The sequence below is a fragment of the Petaurus breviceps genome, unplaced genomic scaffold (genome assembly GCF_028583685.1).
Source record: "Petaurus breviceps papuanus isolate PSGF00001 unplaced genomic scaffold, PetGlider_PUasm1.0 151, whole genome shotgun sequence".
Classification (NCBI taxonomy): Eukaryota; Metazoa; Chordata; class Mammalia; order Diprotodontia; family Petauridae; genus Petaurus; species Petaurus breviceps.
In genome coordinates, this window is record NW_027185712.1 from 16424392 (window position 1) to 16447981 (window position 23590).

The 23590-nt window shown below is 36.5% G+C and overlaps 1 protein-coding gene and 1 pseudogene across 3 annotated transcripts in view; one reads left to right on the forward strand and one right to left on the reverse strand.

The window, feature by feature from the left end:
- GALNT1 (polypeptide N-acetylgalactosaminyltransferase 1) overlaps positions 1 to 23590 on the reverse strand; it is a 208742-nt gene that overhangs the window by 154045 nt on the left and 31107 nt on the right. The window lies entirely within an intron of this gene.
- LOC138152184 (charged multivesicular body protein 3 pseudogene) lies at positions 6940 to 7734 on the forward strand (annotated as a pseudogene).

The window sequence follows — 23590 nt, forward strand, 5'->3', positions numbered from 1 at the left end:
TATTCTAGTCAAAGATGCAGATCACAACCCATCCATGCCCACCCATTAGATGCAATTCTTGTTCATAACTTCCTAGAAGTTCTCCACAGGGCATTTAACTCAATGTATTAGGAGGTGCCTGTACTTTCTTCATAACATTGAAAGGAAATTTAGTAAAGTGCAGTCTCTCCATTGCTTAGCCCTCCCCTGTGGCTACATGACCAATCTATTTTGCCTTTCATTCATGTGTTCTTATATTACAATCTGCTGGCACCTCTAGTAGAATTTCATGTGTAACCAAGCCATATGCCAGAATATTGGTATTAAATAGATGGACCTAGGAAAACACAATGACAACAATACAAATTTAAAGAACAAAGAAATGAAAACCATCATTATGTAATCATAAGGTCCAAGTTTGGGCTCACTGAAATTTTCATAAAATACACTTCCCTTCCTTTCATTACACAAGTGGGGGGACTATGAATGTGAAAATGTCAGATGTGGTTGATGTGTTTACTGGTTTTCTTGAACTGTCTCCCCCTTTTTATCCTTTTTACAAAGTAGGTTCCTTGAGTGAGTATGGGGAGAGAGATACTGAACAATAAAAGTGATATAAAAATAAAAGATATTAATAATTAATTTAACAATAATAAAGAAAACAAAAATAATGAAAGCTAAGGATTTAGAAGAAGGGAGTTAAAGCTAGGCTTTTGTTCTACAAAGGAATGTGGCGTCATTAAACAACTCTGAAATTTTCCAAGGCTCTCCTCCTCGTACATAATAACTACCAGGATTTTGATTAAGTGGTAGATGTGGACAGCATGAACCTCAGAGGAGGGGGGCTTATTGAGTAATGGTGGTAAAGGAAAGATCCTGAAAGTGACAAAGGGAAGCAAGAGTATTCCAAGTCCCCTACCTTGATAGTAGGCTGAGGGGAATGAGTGAAAAGTACAGCTGGTGCTGAAAAGGGTGGCCAGGAAGGCTGTCATCAGGGTTGTCAGGCCTCAGTGAGAGCCAAAAGATGGAAGGCGTGAGAAAGTAAAAGAGTTAAGATGAAAGCAAGTTCTAGACGGCACAATGAAAGAAAGGTGAGTAGCTTTTGGTTGGGTCTTGGGGGGAAGTAGGAATAAAGAATTGAGCAGTGCAAGATGAATAATGAGGTTTGGATGATGACCTACAAGGTTTCAGAATCAATGAAATGGGGAAGGCATGACCAGGGGGAGTTTGTTAATCATTAAATGAAAAATTCAGAGAGATTTTCAAAGTACTGCGATCTCTGAAAGTACTGAGTATGATATATTATTAAGATCTCTGTGGAAAGTCCTTTCAGAGTCTTAAGCAGTTTAGGTGAGGCAATAAGAACTTGGAACAGAAAGTGGTACTCTCCTCCCTCCAAGGCAAGAGACGAGGCTGGAAACCAACCATGACCTCAAGAGAGGTGTGTTTGTCCTCTTTCCCTGGAGATTGGTGATGAGGGAGGAGATGTGACAATAAAACCTCAAAGTTGTTTTAACTGACATTTTTCTCAGTTATTTGTAGCAGTCTTTCATGTTTATTGTTGATGGTTTGCAATTTTTCTTTTGAAATCTGTTTATAGCCTTGAATACTTATCTATTAGAGAGCAGCTCCTACCGTGTTTCCCCGATAAGACCTATCCCGAAAATAAGCCCTCCCCTTACTGTGTAAGATTCCTCTAAAATAAGCCCTCCCCTGAAAATAAGCCCTATTGAGATTGCTACTGTAGTGAAGGTGATCCCCTGCGCTACACGCTACATTACGGTACCCTCTGTATGCACCATGCCCCCCCCCCCATGAAACACACACCGCGCTCCGAGCTGCATCCAATCAGAGCTGCAGCAGTGAGCGCGTCATCCTGTTCTTCCCCAGTGATTTGCTTGCTGGAGCCATTGAGAGCAGTGCCGCGGAGGAGAGCTGAGGCAGGACAACATAAGCCCTCCCCTGAAAATAAGCCCTCTGGTGTTTTTCTTTCCAAAAAAATGAATAAGACAGTGTCTTATTATCGGGGAAACACGGTAGTTTCATGTTAATTCCTTATATAGCTTGCATAGGAGTAACATATGATTTCATTTTTATCGAAAACTCCTAATTAGAAAACTCCTGCTACCAATGCAGGCTGACACCTGCTCTGCAATTTGCAGTTTTAGAGGGGTGCTAAGAGGTTAAGTGACTTGCCCAGAGTCACGAGGTACACAATTCCTCTTGACTGCTGAAGCCAAGTTCTCTCTCCACTTACGTGTTATCTTGGATGCCACACTAAAGTTTAGCAGATGTTATCAGTGAGAACAAACCCCAAGATCTGAATTATTTTTAGAAAAAAATGCATTAGGTCACTTTGTAGGGAGAGAGCCTGAAATGAGGGGTGGCTCCCTCCACAAGTCTTCGTGAGTTTACATTATTATAGAGCTCCGACAAGAGCACCAGGACATTTGCCTGACGGGCCTCACACAGGCAGTAGGTAGTCTCCAAGAGAAGGGCAGTTAAGAGATACATATTAGTAAGTCAGTCAGTTTAAATCTGGGAAACCCAAAACAAAACCTGAGGACCCAAAGAAAGCACTGAGTAGGATCTAGCATTCCTTACAACCATCCCACTTTCCTGGAGCCTCTCTGAGGTCAGGCTGACCTCTACAGTAAGCTTTTAGGTTAGATAATTTTCTAGCCAAATAAATCAAGATTCAGCAATATTAACATAGGATAAATAATAAATAGTTTCTCCACACTGAGCTTTCACACCAGGATTATCCTCAATTTGTCAATTTTCCTTCTTAAGCTAACTGCACTGATCTTGTTCACACAAGTCTTTTAATTTAATGTAGTCAAAATTGTCTTTTCTCTTTTTAATAATTACCTCTATCATCCCTTGTTTGGTTATGAAATATTCCCCTAAGCCATAGCTGTAAAAAAAAAAAAAACCTTTAAAGATTCTCAGATTCTTTTAAATGATTTGTCTTTTTATATTTAGTTTGCATATCCACTGAGAACTTGTTATGGTATATGGGGTTAAGATTCTAATCAGAACCTATATTCTGATAAATTGCTTTCTAGCTTCCTAGTTCTTGTCAAATAGGAAATCTTCCCCACTCTCACTTCATATTTTATGTTCTTGTAAAAACAGTTGTTAAAAAACACTAAGTTCAACTGCTCCTGATTCTTGCTTACCTAATTTGTTCTACTGGGCTACTTTTCTATTATTTTAACCAGTATCAAAGCGATTTGATGATTATTGCTTTAGAATATATCTTGAAGTCCTAAATTACTATTTCCATTTCATTTTTTTTCTTTTTTCCCCTATTTATTTCCTGTGAGATTCTAGACTTCTGTTTCTCCAAATAAATTCTATTATTTTCTCCAGTTCTATAAAACAAGTCCTCGGCATTCTGACATATAACTAAATCTACATAGTAAGTTAATATCGTCATTTTTATTACACTGACCTAGTCTAACCATTAACAATGAATATTGTTCCAATTATTCTTCCTTTATTTCTGTTGTGTTTTCTAACTGTATTTATGTAAATCCTGAATATCTGTTGGTAGGTTGGCTCCTAGATATTTTATCTATTTTGAATCTATATTGAATGGCATCTTTTTTTTTAATCATTTCTTACTGGTTTTTAGTATTGCCATATGAACATGCAGCTGATTTTTGGTAATTTATTTTGTATCCTGATACTTTACTGAAGCTGTTCTTCACCTGAATTAATTTTTCTCCTGATTCTCTGGGGTATTCCAAGTAAACTATTAAGTTGCCCAGAAAATGGGAATTTTGTTTCCTGCCTGCTGATGTTTATGCCTTTAATTTCTTTCTCTTGTTTTATGCTATCACTAGCATTTCTACAACGAAGCCAGATATCTTGGGCACATTTTAGGAAGACAGACAAGCTGGAGCATGTTCTAAAGAGGTGGATTTGCTAAAGGAACTGGAGATGTGTAGCCTGGTGAAAAGAAGACAGGGAAGGTTATTTACAGCTATCTTCAAGCATCAGAAGGGCAGTCATAAGGAAGGATTAATGTTGTTCTGCAACTCCCCAGGGGACAACACTTGGAGTGATACCTGGAAGTTGGAAGGAGACTATTAGAACTATCCAACCATAGAAAGGACTGGCTTGAGAGAGTTTCATCTCATTCTAAGTCTTCAGACAGGAGCAGCAAGACCACGTATAGAGTTTGAAGTTGAGGAGATTCTTATTTAGGTCTGGTTGGACCAGATGTTTCTTCTAGATTTTAGCCTCTAAGAATGTGCTAAGCATGTCTGCAGAATAAGTAAAGAGATCCAGCTGGCATCAACAAAGGTTTCATGTGGGCAGGTAATGGGAGATGAAAATGCAGGATATACTTCTCCAACTACTCCAAGCCACACTTATCTCTTCCTCTTCTAAACATCTTATAGCAGGGGTTCTCAACCTGAGGTCCTTAAATTTTTCTTAAATATTGTGATAAATATATTTTACTATAAATGGTTTTCATTTTAATCTTATACATTTATATGCATTTAAAAGCATTATTATAAGAAGAGGTCCATAGCACAAAGAAGATTAAGAAACCCCAGATATATGTGGATAGCAACTGGACACATAAGCATGTACACTAGAATTTTGTATTACTTCTTTTTTTTCTTAAGTGCACATGCAGTATCTTCATCTGAATTTTAACTTCTTTGGGGACCAGGGTCATATGTCTTACACATTTTGGTATCACAAATTGTGTGTAGTTCACAAATCAAAATAGAACATGCTTTCACCACTGAAATCAGTCCTTTCCACTTAGCTTCAGAGTGAAATAGAAGATATATGGAATGAGACTACTTCTTGGTACCAATTTCCTTACGTAAGAAACTGGGTTATCTACCCCAAAGAAATATTACCAGAATTCATAATTCTGTTTAAATATTAACAAGGTAACTCCTGTGTTCAAAAAATAAGTTTTCACAATAGGCTCTGTGACAGAATTGCCCCTTATATTTTGGAAGATATCTAGTATTCAGTCAGCAATATTATCAGGAAGATGGGGTGAGTTTTGTTTTGAAACACCTAAACTAATTCTCTTATGTAATTTATGGCAATTACATTTATCTTTTATGGAAATATATCCTCCTTATAACTCTTTAAAATATTTTTTCTTCCTTCTGAAAGTGGAATTATTTATGAAGCTAAGTTATTAAGTCACTCCTCAGGCTTCTTTTTTGTAAGCTAAATAGTCCAACTCCTTTCACAGAAATTATAGCTAATACTGTCTAACCCCCATAGTCATTCTAATTGCTTTCCTCAGAAACTTCACCTTTTAAAAGAAATATAAGGAATCTAATGCACTATGTGAACATTTTAATGTACAATGGATTAATGTTCTTTCAGACATCTGTATCTCTTGCACATTTTTTTCACCTATCTCTTTTTCACTATTTCTTAATAAAGCTGAATCTTAGATAATTCTCTTTCACCTTATGAAACAGAAATATTAAAGCACAGTGGGCCATAAAGAAATTCTGTTTTCAATGACAAAAAAAAAAGAAATTAGTTCACATGGGGAAAAAGATTCAGCTGACAATCTTTCCCTATCCTACAATATAATAGTCATTAGAATAAAAAGATAGCTGTTATCCCCAGCTAGCAAATTCAGTAACAATCAGCAAACATTTATTATGTGCCTACTACTAGATGTATGTACAATGCATTACTATAAGTGCTAGGAATATACAGATGAATCTCTAGGTATCATGAAGTCCTGAGCATGAAAGTAAAGGATTCAGGGGCACAGATGGTGTTTTCATCATTGCTGCCAACTGAAGGTGAAGTGAACATCTGTCTGAGTATCAGAGAAAGGAAGTTGGCTTTAAAAAAAAAAAACATAAAATCCAGGAATGAAGAGCTCTTGTCACACCATGGAGCACATCTAATGAAAAATAGAAAGAATGTATTTGCCTAGAAACAGGCTGATCTGATTAAGGGGAATTTAAACTAAAAAGGCAGAAGATAAAGAAGGGGATAGTGAAAATGTCCAGAGAGAGCTGCTAAATCAGCTCCTACAGAAAGTGAAAGGAACAGACTAGGGGTAGAGGCTTCAGGAATGCACAAAAATCAAGGAAAAAAGATCAGAAATTATACTCACACTATACACAAATGTAGAACAAAAAACAGGTAAATATGCTCTCACTGGTATTACTAAGACTTGGTGAGATGGGTAGATACCTTGTTTAGGAGGAACAAATTAAGAAACTCAGGGTAGCATTGTACAGCAAAACGATTTTTGGAAATGGGGAGGGGGATAGCGCACAGCAGGGAGACAAATGATATTGAGTATTTGAATAAGGATTAAAGAAGGGACACAATCAATATAGTAGTGAGACTGGCCACCAGGCCAGTTGGATGAACTGTATGTATCTCTAACATAGATCACAAAGCTGGAACAGAAACAGGGCATCATTACAATGAAAAACTTCACTCTTCACATATCTGCTGTCAATCTCTATTAAAAAATATGGCAGCTAATATATTCTTTACTTAATTTGCTAATAATTTCCATCTTTCTGGAAGTTGAAGAAATCATCAGAGGTACTGTCATTCTGGCCCTAATTCTAACCAATACAGTTAGGTCACAATTAACATGAGTTCAAATAATGCAAAATTCAATTTAATGCAAATTGTAGAGTACGAGATCATATTTAATATGAACCAAAATTCAATTAATATGAAACACTCAAACTAGTCAATGATTCTTTAATATAGCACTATGTTGTCAGTCTGCATTTGCCTATATCATGTGTGGATGTCCTGTGCTGCTGTGTTTCAAATTACAAAGGGTTATATTAATTTATTTTAAAGAGCCCTTACAATGGACAAAAAGAATATTTCAGATGGAAATATTACAGTACAAAAAAACTTATTACACTAGAACAAATTAGGAAGAGATGTTACACAGCCTAAATGTATAATAAAGAATATTATAGCCACAGCTGCTTCTTTCTTCTGGCCCTGGCTCCTTGGCCCTGTCCCGGGGGGCCCCACCAAGGCTACCGAGGCTGCCGAGGTGCCGGTGACTACAAGGAGGAAGGGGCCAGGATAGCAGAGTTCAGAATGAGGCTCTTTGGGAAGACACAAGAGAAGCCTCTCAAGGAACTGGTCAATGAATGGTCGTTGAGGATCAGAAACGAAATGAGAGTAGTTTACAAGCAAATAAGAGACATCCAGAGAGAACAAAAAGTGAAGCGATCCATGAAGGACGCTGCCAAAAAAGGCCAGAAGGATGTCAGTGTCATTCTAGCCAAGGAGATGATCAGATCAAGGAAGGCTGTGAGCAAGCTGTATGCATCCAAGGCACACATGAATTCTGTCCTCATGGGCATGAAGAACCCACTGGCTGTCCTTTGAATGGCTGGCTCCTTACAGAAGAGCACAGAAGTGATGCAAGCCATACAAAGCCTGATCCCAGAGATCCAAACAACCATAAGGGATCTGTCCAAAGAGATGATGAAGGTGGGGATCACAGAGGAGACGTGAGAAGCCACTTTTGAAAGCATGAAAGATCAGAAAGAAATGGAGAAAGCAGCAGAAATGGAGATTGACAAGATCCTCTTTGAAATCACAAAGGAGGCCTTGAGCAAAGCACCCAGAAAAGCTACAGATGCTCTTCCAGAGCCTGAGCCCTTAGGGGCCACCGCTGCCACTGAGGTGGAGGAGGAATAGGAAGAAGATGATCTGGACGCCAAGCAATTGTGATTAGCCACTCTGCAAAGTTAGGTGGGTACCCTTGCCCCACCAGCAGCCACCTGGTGGACACCTCAGCTAGGACATGAGCAATTTTTTATGTATCTCCTGTAACATACCTTTGGCATCTGTTATCACATTACAGAGGGTTCTTGCTACTGATTTCTGCTGAACTCCCTGAAGAGGTGATGGGGTTGTCACAGGTGGAAAAGGGAATAATTAACCTGAGATGACTGTTGCCATGTTAGTGTATAAATTTCCAGATATAAAAGTGTTTAGAGTGGAGAAAAATCCCTTGAAGCAAATAGAGTCTTCCCACAAAGCACTTTTAAGTATTCTGCTGCTTGAATGTTAAGTATTCTGTACACTCTTCTGAAAAACACTATAAATGAACTTTAATGAATTTCTGCTTTAATACTGAAAAAAAGAATATTATAAAACAAGTAAGCAAAAATTTTTAACAAGGCAAAGCTGTATCAGATTTTTGTGATTTGCAAACACGTGAAGATAAGCGTTACAATGTTAGAGATGAAATGGAGCACCTTTTAGCTATACAGACAGAAGTTTGCAAACAAAAAAACACATTCTTAGTATAGGTATCATTCAGACAAAAATATCAAAGGCTGGTTGTTTTTTGGCTTTTTAGCAGTAAAGAAAATGTAAATGAAGATAGTAAAGAAACTTTTAATGCAAGGTTTGATTTAAATTCAACTGCATAATATTAAAATTACCAAAGAGGGGTAGGAGGCTGTAGCAGCTAAATATCCTGATGACACATTTCTCTCTCTTTACGTCCAACTCTAGGAATCTGTACCTTTCTTTAAGACTCAACTTATGTCTCACTTTCTGCAAGATTCCCTGCCCCCTAACCGCTAATGTTTTGTGTTTTCCCCTCTAAGGATATCCCCAATGGTCTCCCTATGTATCTTGTACATATCAATTTACTTACATTTGTCTCCCCCATTATCATAGAAGGTCTTCAAAGGCAGGAATTATTTTTACTTTTCGTTGTATCCTTGGGTCTCAGCACAATGTAAGCAATGAATAGATAATGATTAACTGACAAAGGTCAACTCCTTGATTTTACAAGTAAGGAAATGAAGCCCAAAGTATCAGATAAAGCGTGTTGAGTTGGAATTCAAACCCAGGTCTCATTTAGATTCATTATATCTCTTTAGACACTTATATTTGCTAACATTTCATATGCTTTTTATAGTTTCCTCAATCTATCTATTGAGGGCATGGGGGATTTGGAGATGACATGACCACAAGAGGGAGGAATAGACATTTTCTCTGATCCTCACCACCTTTCAAACTTCTCCAAAACAAATTATGCACCAAATATAAAGCAACTTCAACTATCTCCATGGTCCAGATAAGAGAACATACAACTGGGATGCATGTAGCCTTCAATACTCCCAGTGTAGCTGGAACCAGATTAAAGTGTAATTAGAAAATATTTTTTAAAATAAATAATAATGAATAAAATATAGATGACACATTTAAAAACTAGGTCTGCTCTGGTAGAAGGACTTCCCCACTGGAAGTTCACTATAACAATTAAATCACAGGTCTAGACAAACAAACAGACATGTACACTTTCCTTTCCATTAATGTAATTTCTGTTCAGGTGTAAAATTGCCGTGTAAGATTGTGCTGGGGCACTGTGATACAAAGAAAAAGAAGATTCTCTGTTTCCATAGGGGAGGAGTTGGGGTTTGGTGTGTATGTGTCACATTTTAAGGAGTATAATAATTCTTACAGGGCATCTAAAAGAACTACACAAAATTTAATGCTTAAAAATGCTTTTAAATTCTGTTGCTGCTACAACTATATGTAAAAATGGCCAATAAAATCCACCAAATTGTTAGATGACCAACTTTCAAATTCTAGTATGCGTTGTTATGCATTATGTTCTTAAGAGGAAGCTTGTGTACTGCATATTTTCATATTATTTCTAGCCACATCGAAGAATTTCTGAGGCAGGAAATACACTAACATAAACTTAAAGCTGCACCTCCAGATTCCAGGCACCTTTGTCAGTTACATCTCATACCTGGAATGTTCTCCTTAATTCCACCTTCTGGCTTCCTCAAATCCCAACTAAAATAGCCTGTTGTACTACAGAAGCCTTCACTGATCCCCTTAATGCTAGTACCTTCCCTCTGTATAATTAATTCCATTTATCTTGTTAGCTATCTTTTTGTACATAGTTGTTTTCATGTTGTTTCCCCACAAGAGTGTAAGATCTCTGAGGGCAGGGACTGTCTTTTGCCCTTTTTTTGTATATCCAACACTTAGTACAAATACTTACTGACTGACCACACTATTAAAAAAAAAAAACTTTTAAAATTCTCTGTGACCTAGAAAAAATGTATATATAAATGTAATACAATATAGTAACAGCATTAAAATTTGTAGCCTCTGGCATACAGTAGGAATTCAATAAATACTTATTAATAAGCTATTTCATTTTACTTAAAAGCAACATGACACCTGCTGAACCAAACAAAATATTCAGTTCTCAGTTATTCAGGAGATGACTATCCAGTTTGTTGATTATGAAAGTCATCTGCTTTCCTTCCTCAGCAGGTGATTTCACTGCTCCAACAAAGTAATATTTTTATTTGAATTTCCAACAGAGGGGAAGGAGTGATGAGGAAGAGATGAGACAGAAAAAATTCTTTATTGAAACTAACCAATAAATGTGGCAAAACTCAGGTAAAAGACTCTGTTAGAGAAGAAATTAATAAATTTTCACTAAAAACAATAAGGATTATCTATTTCAATTATCCATGCTGGTTATTTTTCTACCACCACAAATACGGATTTACTTTTATGGTGAATTTAATTAAAATGCTAAAAAAAAAAGTTAATATATTAAGAGTTTATGCACTTCTGCTAAAGCTTCTGGTAAGTATGTAATACTCTTGTATCAACACAAAGTTGAGGTGTAAGTATTCTATGCACCCATCTTTATCTGTGAAATAAGGAGCTTGTCTGGGATGATACATCTAAGGTGCCTTTCAGAGTTCAATCTCTGATTCTAAGAAATTAAGTTTGCCCTGTCCACCTAGATAAAGACAAAAATTTAAATGCCTCAGAACACCATTAAATCCCAAATTAATAATTCATTTTGTCAGAATTATTTCTACCCCTACCCAAAAGGAAAAATTCAATGTAAACTAAATCATAAAAGATCAAAATTCATTTCTTAAAAGCACAGTGCAAATATTAATTGGTGTCAGTTAAAACAAAATGTTTCTAAACTAATAAAACTGTCTCAAAGGTTTCAGGAAGAAGTTACTCCTAAGTAAGCAGCTAAAAAATAAAATTATTCTGTATAATAAATAAATACTATTAGATTAAAGCAGCAGTGGTATAACAGAAAGGTCTGTATGTAGCACTAAATTCAATTCCCAAAGTATAATAATTAGGATCTATACTGATGGTGTCAAACTCAAATAGAAATGGATTCTGTATTGACTTAGAAAACCACAAATTAATATTATCTATGCTGTACAGCATTTTTGTTTATTTTGTTAAACACTTCCCAATTACATTTTAATATGGTTTGGTGCACTCAGGTGTTTTGCCTGCTGATAATCCATACAATTGTAAAAGGGAGATAGATATCACTCACTCAGTGTGGATAAAGAACTAAGGCTCAGGATATGGATTCAAATTGCCTATTACAAATACAAATACTCCTAATACAAATGACTCTGGGCATATATCATTCACTTTCTCAGTACCCCAGAAACTTTTAACAATATACAAATTGTCGATCTAGAGAGGTAAAGAAAATTTCACAGGAATTCCCTACACTAATAAAATCACAGGTCCAAAGCAAAACAAAAACTACTTATGTTAGAGAATCGCTGCCAAAAAAAAAAAAAATTCTAATCCTTAAGGTTATTATATCAAATGAGATGAGTGTAAAGTGCTTTGCAAACTGTAAAAGGCTATGTAAGCTATTGTTTTTAAAAGTTATCCAGAGTAAAAAAGGATCCTAAAATAATTTTTTTTTTAAAGCAATCGGGGTTAAGTAACTTGCTCAAGGTTACACGGCCAGATATTTCTGGGTGTGGTGCTGAGTATCTGAGCCCGGATTTGATCCAGGTCATCCCGACACTGAAGCCAGTGCTCTTACTCGCTGAGCCACCTGGCCACCCCTCTAAAATAATTTTTTCCTAGTTTTTTTTTCATTCTACCTCTGCAGAGTCTTTTGATGGTACCTGTTCCTCTCAATCCCTATTTCTAGAAACAATTATCTACGGTTACTTACATAATGTCTATACAATCTATGCTGTGGAGGATAACTTAATATGCCATTAAGGAAATGCTAATAAAATCTGGAGCCTTAATTAGCACAAACAGGCAGTTAAACAGACTAGACACTGACTCTAGATCACAGATTTAACATATAATCCAAGCAAAGGCTCAATTCCAGCAACTACAAATAGGTAAAATTCTACTAGAGTAAATAAAATTCCATAATAAAGTTCTGTTTCACAAAGCTATTCCCACCTACCAGCAGATGGCCCAAAGTGACAATGCTTTTGTTTATCTATTTTACACCATTGAGCAAAAATTGACTGGATGTTTTCTTTAAAAAAACAAAACAAAACAAAAAAACCTCAGCTACATAATGCATAGATTTAATCTACCATACCACCACAACCTCCCTAAATCTAAGGCATCCTTCAAAATAAAGCAAAATAAAAAAAGAAAGAAAAACACAACCTCACACTAACTTCCTACTAGTAAAGACAAACAGGAAGAGAGGAAGATAAGATGCAGCTGCTCCCCAGCCAAAAGTAAAGTGAAACACAGTAAGTCAATATGGTCTGAATGATTACTGTGTAAAAATATCAGATAAACTCTCCATTTTGATGAATCTGTGTGTGGGAGTGGGTTTGCAAGACTGGGTTTGTTTTGTTTTTGCAGAGCCAAAACTACCATCAGTCAAATGAAGAATCTGAATAACTGTAGGCAAAAAATTTGGATTCAAATATCTCAGGAATACCTAGAGCTTTGCATCAAGTTTCAGGACATTTCTCTCTCCTTTCCTCCCTCTAACCCCACTACCCCTTCACTGATGGGGTGAAAACATAAATTCTTACTACCTTCTCCAAAAAAGAGTGATGACAGGAAGTGGATAGAAGGAATAAAGCACCAAGACTTCCATCTCCTATAATACTACAAGAGTTATCAGCTAACTTCTTTTCAAGCAAGTCACCATTCACTTAGGTTGGTGCAATAGGTACAAGCAAGTAGTGGCAAGCAAAGAACAGGAGAAGACCCAAGAATTCTGGAGAAGGGGTTAGAGAATTGTAGATTAACATATGACTCTGTCTTCCAAGACCATAGTCTCCGAAATGAAAAGGTTTTAGAGAGTATGTACACAGAAATATGACTGGAATTTCAAAGAACCTACTTGGGTATTGGTGAGGGTCAGGTTAAAAAGCCAAAAACCTGCATCAAAAAAATATTATTTTTAAAGATCCTTTCTACTAGCTAAGAATAAAGACCCCAGCATTCCTAATAACCAAGAAAAATTCAAAGGAACATGAGGAAAGAAGAAAATGCATCAATTTTAAGCTGTCTACTACATGTGATTCAAGTAGTTAATTATTTACTCCTTAGGACCCAGAAATTAAAAACTAAAAATATTCCTGCCATCAAGGAGTTTATTATATTCTATTGTAGAGGATACCACATAGACACAGGCAAATAAAAATAAAATAAATACAGAGTAATTTCTTTGTAAATGGGGGAAGACCAAAGAGGAGTGGGGGCCTGCCATAGGGTCAAACCTGAAAAAGTTTACTATAAGAGGTGGCACCTAAGGGAACTAGAGATTCCAAGAAGCTGATGCAGGAGGAAGAGCATTCTAGACCTGAGGAACAGTCACAGAATGTAGCGTAAGAGAAACAGCAAATACCAATTTGCCTAAAACACAGTATGTGAGGAAGTAATTTGAAATCAGTCTGAAAAAATAGTTTAGAGTAAGATTGTGAGTTTTTCAATGTCAAATTGTATTCAAGAGGCACAAAGGAATCACTGAGGCTTCCTAAGTAAGGCAGTGACATGGTGAGGCCTGAACTTTAGGAATATAAATTTGGCAACTGTACAGAGGACAAAATGTAAAAGAGAGAGATGGGAGACAGGGAGACCAATTGAACAAGAAAGCTACTGCAACAGTCCAGGTAAGAGAGGAAGAGGGCTTAAACAATGGTGGTAGTTATGTGATTGTAGAGAAATGAAAGAATACTACGGGGTCAGAATGGACAAGACTTAGCAATTCAGTGGATATATGGGTAAGTGTGAAAAACTGAGGATGACTCCAAAGTTGCAAACCTAGGTAACTAGAAAAAAAGAGGAAAAGAGGAGAGAGGATTTAGGAGGAAAGATGATGAAATCTATTTCAGATATGCTGAATTTGAGGTGCCTATGTGAGTCCTGGGGCAGCACTTCCACAGCTGTACTGCTCCTTGTGCCAATCCCAGGGGCTGGTCCTTTTGCTCCTTTCCTTTTCACTCCCATGTATCCCTCCATACTGAGCTCTATCCAGAGTGGACTCTGGTCTCTAAATCTCCCTAAAACCTTCTACCTTTGAAATAACCGTACAACCCTCTGCAAGTTTTCTAAATGTATGTACTACTTATGAATACAAGAAAACATAAGAATGTAAAGATAATAAAATGGAAAAGTTATCAAGTTACATGATGCTTTAGAGAAATAGTTATTCCCTAATGTTCATTGGAATATAAATGTATTTCTCTTAGCTAGTTCCGATTCCTTACTACCGTGTTTCCCCGATAATAAGACACTGTCTTATTATTTTTTTTGGACAGAAAAACACCAGAGGGCTTATTTTAATGAACATTGACAGCAATTTTAATAAACAGGTAAATGTGAACAAAAAAATGTACCTTTATTCAATAAGCAAATCACTGGGGAAGAACAGGATGACACGCTCACTGCTGCAGCTCTGATTGGATGCAGCTCGGAGTGCGGCGTGCGTTTCCCGGGGGGGGTGCGGTGCATACAGAGGGTACTGTAATGTAGCGTGTAGCGCAGGGGATCACCTTCACTACAGTAGCAATCTCAATAGGGCTTATTTTCGGGGAAGGGCTTATTTTAGAGGAATCTTACACAGTAAGGGGAGGGCTTATTTTCGGGATAGGTCTTATTATCGGGAAAACACGGTATCAGCCCAGGTACAAAAGCACCCTGACCTTGGAAATTCTTTCAAAACCAAATCTGCAGTTTACTTGTTCTACACTAACTCATCCCTTTACCATCAAGCTTTCCAAAATTAGGACAATACACTCCTCACTTTACTATGATCCCTTTTTTGACCCCTAATATTTGGAGAAGATTAAAAAGTGGATATATATTCTTGTTATATTCAATCTCAGAGCTGTAAATAATAGGCAGAAGCAGCATAGTGTAGTAGAAAGCCAACTAGTTACCTGGGTTAAGTCAGAAGGACTTGGGTTCAAGTGTAACTCCAGCCTGTGACACACACAAGCCCTATGACCCAGTGCTCTAGGAAACATTAAGATTATGATTTCCAGAGAAGTGCCCATCTGCATTGTTTGAAGGAATTTCCTGATAAGAGGGTTCACTAAGCTAATGAAATTATAGGCATAGTCCCTATCCTTCCTCCATTCCCCTCCCCACCACCCCACAAAATGCTTTTTGATTAGTTAAAAAGAGACCTTAAAATGAAGACCAGCACATATCAAAATATAAAGTTAGCAATTTTAAAATGTCAAGGTGTAATGGAAAGGAAAGATTAGGAGCCAGGCTTAAATCTCAGCTCTGCTACATACTGCCTATGTGACCTTGGATAAGTCACTTGATCTTTTTTATCTATAAAATGAGGAAGTGGGACTAAAAGAGGTTCTAACCCTGAGGTCCAGGGCTAAATTTTATAGGATCCATGAATGTGGATGGGAAAAAAATACACTTTAATTTTCACTAACCTCGAACTGAAAGTTAACATTCCTTAGATTATGATTTTTTTTTAATTATCCTAAAAAGGGGTTTACGATCCATAGGCTTTACCTGACTGCCAAAGGAGTCCATGACAAAAAAAAGGTTAAGAACTCCTGAACCAAAAAATCCTTTCCACTTCTAATATTCTAAGTATGATTATATGTCTTGAAACTTTACCTGATGTATAAGTGCTCCATGTAATCACAGAAAGAAAAAAAAAAGTATAAACCTGCCACTAATCATTATGAACCACATGAACAATGAATGCTAAAGTACTCTGCCATATTGTTATTTTTCTTAAGAGGATAATGGCAACAATAACAAATAAAAGTAGCATGTTGGCCAGCATTATTACTTCAATATGCACTCAGGGTTTTGGAACACAGAAGTTGCATGCAAAAAATGGCAGGAACTCACAGACAAAAAAAAAAAAAAAAAGGCAATATACTCAAAAATTCCCTAATTATTAAGCCTTCAGAATTACTGGGGATGAGAGGTGGGAGGAGTGAAGCTTTAGAAAATGGTGTGAGAAATACTTTACACAAGTAAAACTGCAATCAAAAAATAGAAATTAGGAGCCCTAGGACTTGTGGTCATTCCAAGGACCAGCTAATACATAAAAATTGGGGGAGGTGAGAATATTTCTATGGAGAAAGGGGCAGACATCCCTACCAACTGCTAACCAATTGCCCCCACAGGGCAGGTCTGGCAGGCAAGACGGCCTAGATGAAGTAACAAGCACCCTGAGGAAGAAACAAGAGGCAGCATGTGCCAACCTGGTCAAACCACCACCACTGCCACCTTGACCACCACCTCTCCTCAAACCCTGTCAGAGACAGTCCAGGAACCCAGAATCCAAGAGATTTTGGTATAGCAATGCTTCAGCCAAACTGGGAAGCAACCACTGTGGAGATTCAGCCTTGAAAATGGTTCCTACAGATGCTATAGTCACATCTACTATTAAAGACTCAGAAAAGAAAGTTCTTCCCACCAAAATCATTGGTGCTGGTAAGTGTTCAAAAAGATTCAGCATCAGAAAATGATAAGATTTTATCAGTGGAAATGACAACAAAGAAGAACCATTATGATCTACTTCAACCATGGCACACCAAGAGACCATGGAGCCTTCTGACTTGCCTTGAAACCTTCTATGAGTGTTGTCTCCACCATTAAAATGTGAACTCCTTGATAGCAGGGACCATCTCACTTAGCAAAGTGCTTTGTACATTGTAAGCACTTAAGAAATTCTTTGTTGATTTATTTATTCACATTAATAATTTAATGCAATAAACATTTATTAAGCACCTACTATGTGCCAAGCACTGTGCTAAGTACTACAGACACAAAAATAAGAAAAGAAAATGAGTCACTGCAAGTTCCTCAAGGATCATACAATCTAGATTATTAGGGGAAGATAATACACAAAAGAAAACTTGGGGTGGGGTGTGGGGAGGTGTTCAGACCCAACAGAGTAGAAGATGGAAAGTGAAGTGAGCTGCAATTTTCAGTCAAATTGTAACAGAGCTATAATTGTAACAGTTATAATTAAACCTTTGCCTTGACAAAAGAACTACTGACTCGGGTTTATTCTGAATAAAGATTTTGAGGAACTTGCTACTACATGTTTATTACTACCTTTTGAGCTAGAAAGGGACCCTGAAGAACATCTAGTCCAATCTTTTCTTTTTTACAGATTAAAGAATTGAGGTTGAGAGGTATTTTTGTCCAAGATCACACCACTAATAAATGGTAGCGTGTTCCTTAATGGGTCTATTTCACAATACATTTTTAAAAATGTCTTTTTAGCTAAAATTTTTTCTACAAGATCTTGGTCTTTCAATTCTTCCCCTTGCAATTGCACAAAGGACCAACAAAAGCTCTTCAAGTCATTGTTTATCTCTAGTAAGCTTCTATGGCATATAATATAATTAAATGTTTGATGGGATGGTGGCCTGAGGATATTGTAGGAAAACTGAAATTTTAGAAATGGAGACTATGTTGAGGATAAACAAGTAGAACTAGAAGACTGAAAGTGAAAAACTGCCAGTACTAAAGAAAGTACTTTTGATGCTTCAAGTGCACGAGTGCATTTTACTACAATGTGAAGACATTTTAAGAAAGTTCTATTCTAACACTATCTCTGTGTGACATGAGGTCTTTTCTGATCTTCCCCTCCCCCAGCCTGTATATCACATAGTTTTACCATTCTTGAACACCAAAGTAGAATTCAAAATAAATATTCGAAAATTATACGTAGTCTCCCCTCACCCAGAGACTAGCTCTATGAACTTCTCTTTACAACATTTCACTTTAAAAAACTGAAGTCTCCTTTCCCCCTTCCCCCACCCATTCATAATTTTAAGTAGGAACAAGAGGATCCTTGGGATCTGCTGCCACAGGGGAATCTGGGTGTTCTGACACAAGATAATAGTCTGTTTATGAAAATGAAGATCTATGGTCAGTAAAAATGATGTATTTCTAAAACTCAACAATGAATGTACCAGACGAAATTCTGAATAACACTCGGATTAGCAAATCCCTACCAAATTTTTCCCTCAGCATTTTCAAAAGAAATTTCACTATATCAATTATTTCATCCTCATTTAATCAGAAGACTCCCTCAACATATTTAGCCAAGTATTAAGTATTATCATATATACTCTTCATAGGCTTCAAGTTCTTTGGAATTATTTTTCAGAAAAATTTTGAAAGTATTTAATTTTTTCCCCCACCTGTTTTTACAAAATACTCAGTCTTAGGAGTAAGTTCCTATGATCACACTCCACTGATGGGCAAGCAGGTAGCTAAGAGAACCCCAGTAATTCAAATGGCCCTGAGGAAAAAATTCTGACAAGCTGTGGCAGATTTCACAATCAGGTTCCCAGAACCACCTCTGAGAGCGGACAGTTGCCAGTAAGTGGGACAGAACACTGAGAGGCTGGATACCTGGGCTAACATGCCCTAAGCAAAATGTACCAATTATAAAAAGGGTACTTACAAATTTGTCTTTAGTACCTTAGTTAATTAGGTAACAAGATAATTTATATGCCATATTTTCCAGATATTAACACCTAATGCTGCAATAAACTATAAAGTTGCAAAGTCAAAAACTGAGCATGTTCAGGCAAGCAGTTCTCTTTATCTATCATCTTTACTTTATCTAGCTATCATCTCCTGATACAGCAAATCCAACAAATATTTATTAAGCACCTACTGTGCCCAAAGCACTGTGGCAGGCATTGGTAATAAAAGGATATAAAAGGCAAATATGCCCTGTCTTCAAAGAGCTGGTGGAAGAAGAGAGGAAAAGGGAAGAACTGGCACACAGATAAGTTTGATGTAAAGTAAAAAATTATGGGGGTAAAAGAGAGATCCAAAGTGTAGGAAAATGTGAAAGAGGGAGAAAATATTCATGGGGGGGAGGGGAATCCAAGGAGGCTTTCTGGAGGTAAACTAACCCTTGAAAGAAGAGGATAGTTCTGACTGCATAAAAGTAGGATATGGCATGTGGAGTTATGGAACAAAAAGATGGTCCAGTATGGCTGGAATATATAGTACACCAAGGGATGGAAAGGTAAGTAGGAGTCAAACTGTAAAGGGCCTTAAGTGACACGGTTAAGGAGTTGTTATTTTATCATAACTACAATGGGAAAATTTTAAGGGATTAACATGATCCAAACTATGCCTTAAGATAATTTGTGTAGCAGCTTTATTAAGGTTCTGTAAGAGACAGGTGAAATTGGAATCAACAAAACCAGAACATGTTCCCACCTTTTTCAATGACCTCAGTATCTAGGTTCAAAGTCTTCTCTACCCCATCTTCTGTCATTACTCAATCAACATCTTACTATGTGCACTGGTGGATACAAAAATGAGACAGTATCTGTTCTCAGATAATTTACATTCTCCTCATCCTCTGAGACTTCAACATCCACAATGATAACACTAACACCAAGATTCAATTACCTTCATCCTTGTCCCTACTCCTCTTCACTAGCACTGCCATACTTGGAACTGCTCCACCTTCAAGATCATAAACTCAAAATTCCATTTTTAACCACAACCTCCTTTCACTGTTCCTATGGCTTCATTCCTAATGAAGCTATTCTACAATCCTAATAATCATAACCTCCAGTCCTTTGACCCCTCCCAATTCTAATAGTCCTTCAATACTTTCGCTTTATTTGCTTCCTTACTCAGACTGGATCCTATAGCTAGCCATTTCAATAATCTTCTTAATAGTATCCTATATTCTTTCACCCTCCCTTAAATACCTACTGTTAAATACCAATACTAGATAATTGCTACTCTCAGGCTTCCCAGATTTGCTAGAAAAAAGTCACAAAGCCATCTTTGGTTCTGCTACAAATGTATCCTAACCTTGCTATAGCATGGAAAGCCTCTTAACTATCTGATTTCCCATTATATTCCCCAAAGAACTAATTTCCAATTTTTTTTCACCTTCCTCAAACTCAAAATCCCAAGCCTACTCTCTTTACTTAGAAGATGATCGTCTCTTCTATTTTACTTAAGTTCGAAAATCACCTTCTCATTTCCACCTAAAAATTTCACTATACTTTTACCAATCCTTCTTAATTCTGACCCTGATGTTGAAGGCATGGAGTTATAAAGAAATATAGGTTTTAGAGAAACTATGGGCCTGGTAAAGAGGAAGAAGATGGGCAAAAGAAGGCTCACTGGGAAGAAAAAGGGGCATATTTGGAAATGAATGTCAAAAAAAAAGTCATTTTTTTTTTCCAAGGGTAAAAAAAATAAAAGATGTGGAAGAAAAGCATACATGCAAGAAAATATTCTTTGTATGTTCAGGATTTGTATGTCTTACAGAGTATGAATTTAATAAATGTTTGTTTAACTTAACTGAATTGAAACAATTCTGTTTCAGACTACTTGAAAAGAGCAGAATGCTGATAATATAAAGGTCACCTATTCTATCCCAAGATAGGAACCATATGTGTAAAAAAACAGCATATTTGGAGTCAAAAGATATAGGTTCAAATTCCAATGCTGCCACTTACTATCTCTGTGGCTTTGGAAAAGTCACAACCCCTTCCAGTCCCAAGTTTCATTATTTTACACTTGTACGTCTAAATTTATGATTCTTATATTTCTCAACTTTAATCATACAACATTATTAATTCCATGAGGTATGCAGAGATTTAAAAAGAACTAAATAAGTACAAGGGCCATGAGTCAATGAATAAAAGGTCAGACTATGGAGAAAGAAAAGAAAAATAATGAAGAGGATTGAAAATTACTTTTTTGGAAAAAAGGCACAGAAAATGAAATTTTAAAATCTGACAAAACAAGTGAAAGAGGAGGAAAGGGAGGGAGATTTTACTTGACTGCTTAAATGAGAGGAGAAAAAAGAGGAGAAGAAATAAATAAGTAGGGGCAGGTAAGTGGCGAGGTGAGTAAGAGTGCCGGCCAGGAATCAGGAAAACCAAAGATCGGTTCAGACTCAGATACTTAATACCCACACACACAAAAACTGGCCTGTAACCTTGAACAAGTTACTTAACCCCAATTGCTTTAAAAAAAAAAAAAAAAAGAAAAGAAAGAACTAGATAAGAACAGTCCCAAGTTTCATTATTTTGAACTTGTAAGTCTAAATTTATGATTCTTAAATTTCTCAACCTTAATCATACTACATTATATTAATGTATTATAATTTTATATAACCATTCTCTTGCTGAACATTTTATTTTAGGGTGCTTCTAATTTTTTTCAATTATAAATATTCTGCTATAAAAATCTTTGAACAGATAGCCTTTTCTCATTGATAACACTGTTAGGACATATTCTCGATAGGAAAAGCTATACTTTTTTTTAAAAAATGTATTCTTAGTCCATACTTCAAGATTTCTTTACAAAAAGATTATACTAGTTTGCAATTCTACCTGCAATGAATAAGAAACCACCAGCATAGAGTATCTGGTTATTTTTGTTTTATTTTTCCCAATTTGGGCAAGCTATTCTAATTCTCTACAATCTGGCTTCTGGCTTCTTCTTTGGGATACAGAACTAGTAGTGGTATTGCTGGGTCAAAAGGTATGTACAGTTTTATAGCCCTTAGCACATAATTCCAAACAGTTCTCCAACAACAGTGCATTAATGTACCTATTTTTCTACACCCCCTCAAGCATTTGTCATTTTCCTTTTCTGTCCCATTAGCCAATCTGATAAAAAATAAATGTGAGGTAGTACCTCAGAATTGTTTTAATTTGCATTTCTTTATTAGTGTTTTAGAGCATTTTTTCATATTATTATTTACAGCTTTGACTTCTTCTGAAAACTGCCTCTTCATATCCTTTAACCATTTATCAACTGGAAAACAGTTCTTAATTTTTACAAATTTGGCTCAGTTCTCTACATATTTAAGAAATTAGACCTCTTATCAGAGAAATCTTCTATAAAAACTTTCAGCTTTTATAAATTTATATGCTAAGGCTTTAATATTGATAATTGTTTCTTGTATTTCGTTCCTATCAGCATAATGCAAGTTTCCTTGTTTATCACTTTGTGTTTTTTGAATGTTTCTTTTTGCTTTGCTGATAGGACAAACAACAGCATCATTACAATTCCTGCTTTTTTCGATGTGTTGATGCTTAGTAAAATTATTTCCTGACTTTCATTTTTATTCTGTGTACTTTTTGGGTGTTTTTGTTGTTTTTTGTTTTGAGGTTTGGTATTTTGCAAGCAATAGATTGTGGTGTTTTGTTTTCTTAACCAATCTCACTCTTTTTTGTTTTGATTGCTTCATCCATTCACATTTAAAGTTATGGGAGTTAAGCTTATATAAGTTTAAGACTCCATTTGTCTCTGATGGTTTTTCCCCCCATAACTGGAATTTTTTCTTCTTCCTTTGTAAAGACAGTACATTTTGCCTCTTCAATTAAAAAAAAAAATTTTTTTTTGGCTGCTTTTTTTGGAGGGGGTAAGGCAGGGCAGTTGTCATTAAGTGATTTGCCCAAGTTCACAAAGTGTTAAGTTTTTTCTGAGGCTACATTTGAACTCAGGTCCTCCTGACTCCAGGACCAGTGCTATAGTCACTGAGCCACTTACCCACCCCTCTTCAATTATTTTAACTTAATTTACTTTAAGGTAACTCTATTTCTATTGGCTCTCTTCCCCTTACCTTCAAAATTTCCTACTTAATTGTTACCCTTTTCTCAAATTTTGAGGCTTTGCTCAACTCATTAGTTCCTTTCTCTTTCTTGTTCTTATCTAGTTATTTATTTCTTCTCCTCTTTTTTCTCCTCTCAGTTAAGCAGTCAAGTAAAATCTCCCTCCCTTTCCTCCTCTTTCACTTGTTTTGTCGGATTTTTTAATTTCACTTTCTGTGCCAAATCTCAAAACCGATTTTCACTCCTTTTTCTTCTCTTTCTCTATAGTCTGACCTTTTATTCTTTGACTCACGGCCCTTGTACTCATTTAGTCCTTTTTTAATCTCTGCATTCATCATGGAATTAAAAGTTTTTAAGGTAACTATCTTAGGTTCCCTCTTCTTACGGTAACAGTTTTTATTGTTGCTTTGTAGATCTTGTCCCCAACCTCTCTTTTTCCCTTTGTGCCTCACTCTTTAGAAATTCCACTTCGTGGAGGAGATAGAAAGCATAATGAGCCATGGTGGGCATTTCCCTATGTCCCTGGTTGTGCAGTTCATTACTGACTTTTACTCTTTCTGTGGTCGTCTCTTTCTCTATTTGCCTCGAAATCTTGTTACTGGTTCCACGCCCTCCCACTCTTCTGGGTGTCACCTGCTCCCTGTATTCCCCTTCGAAGCAGATACAGGGATCTGACTAAGTACCAAATACCAGCAGATTGTATCCACTGTAAGGTCACAATCTTCTTTTATGAA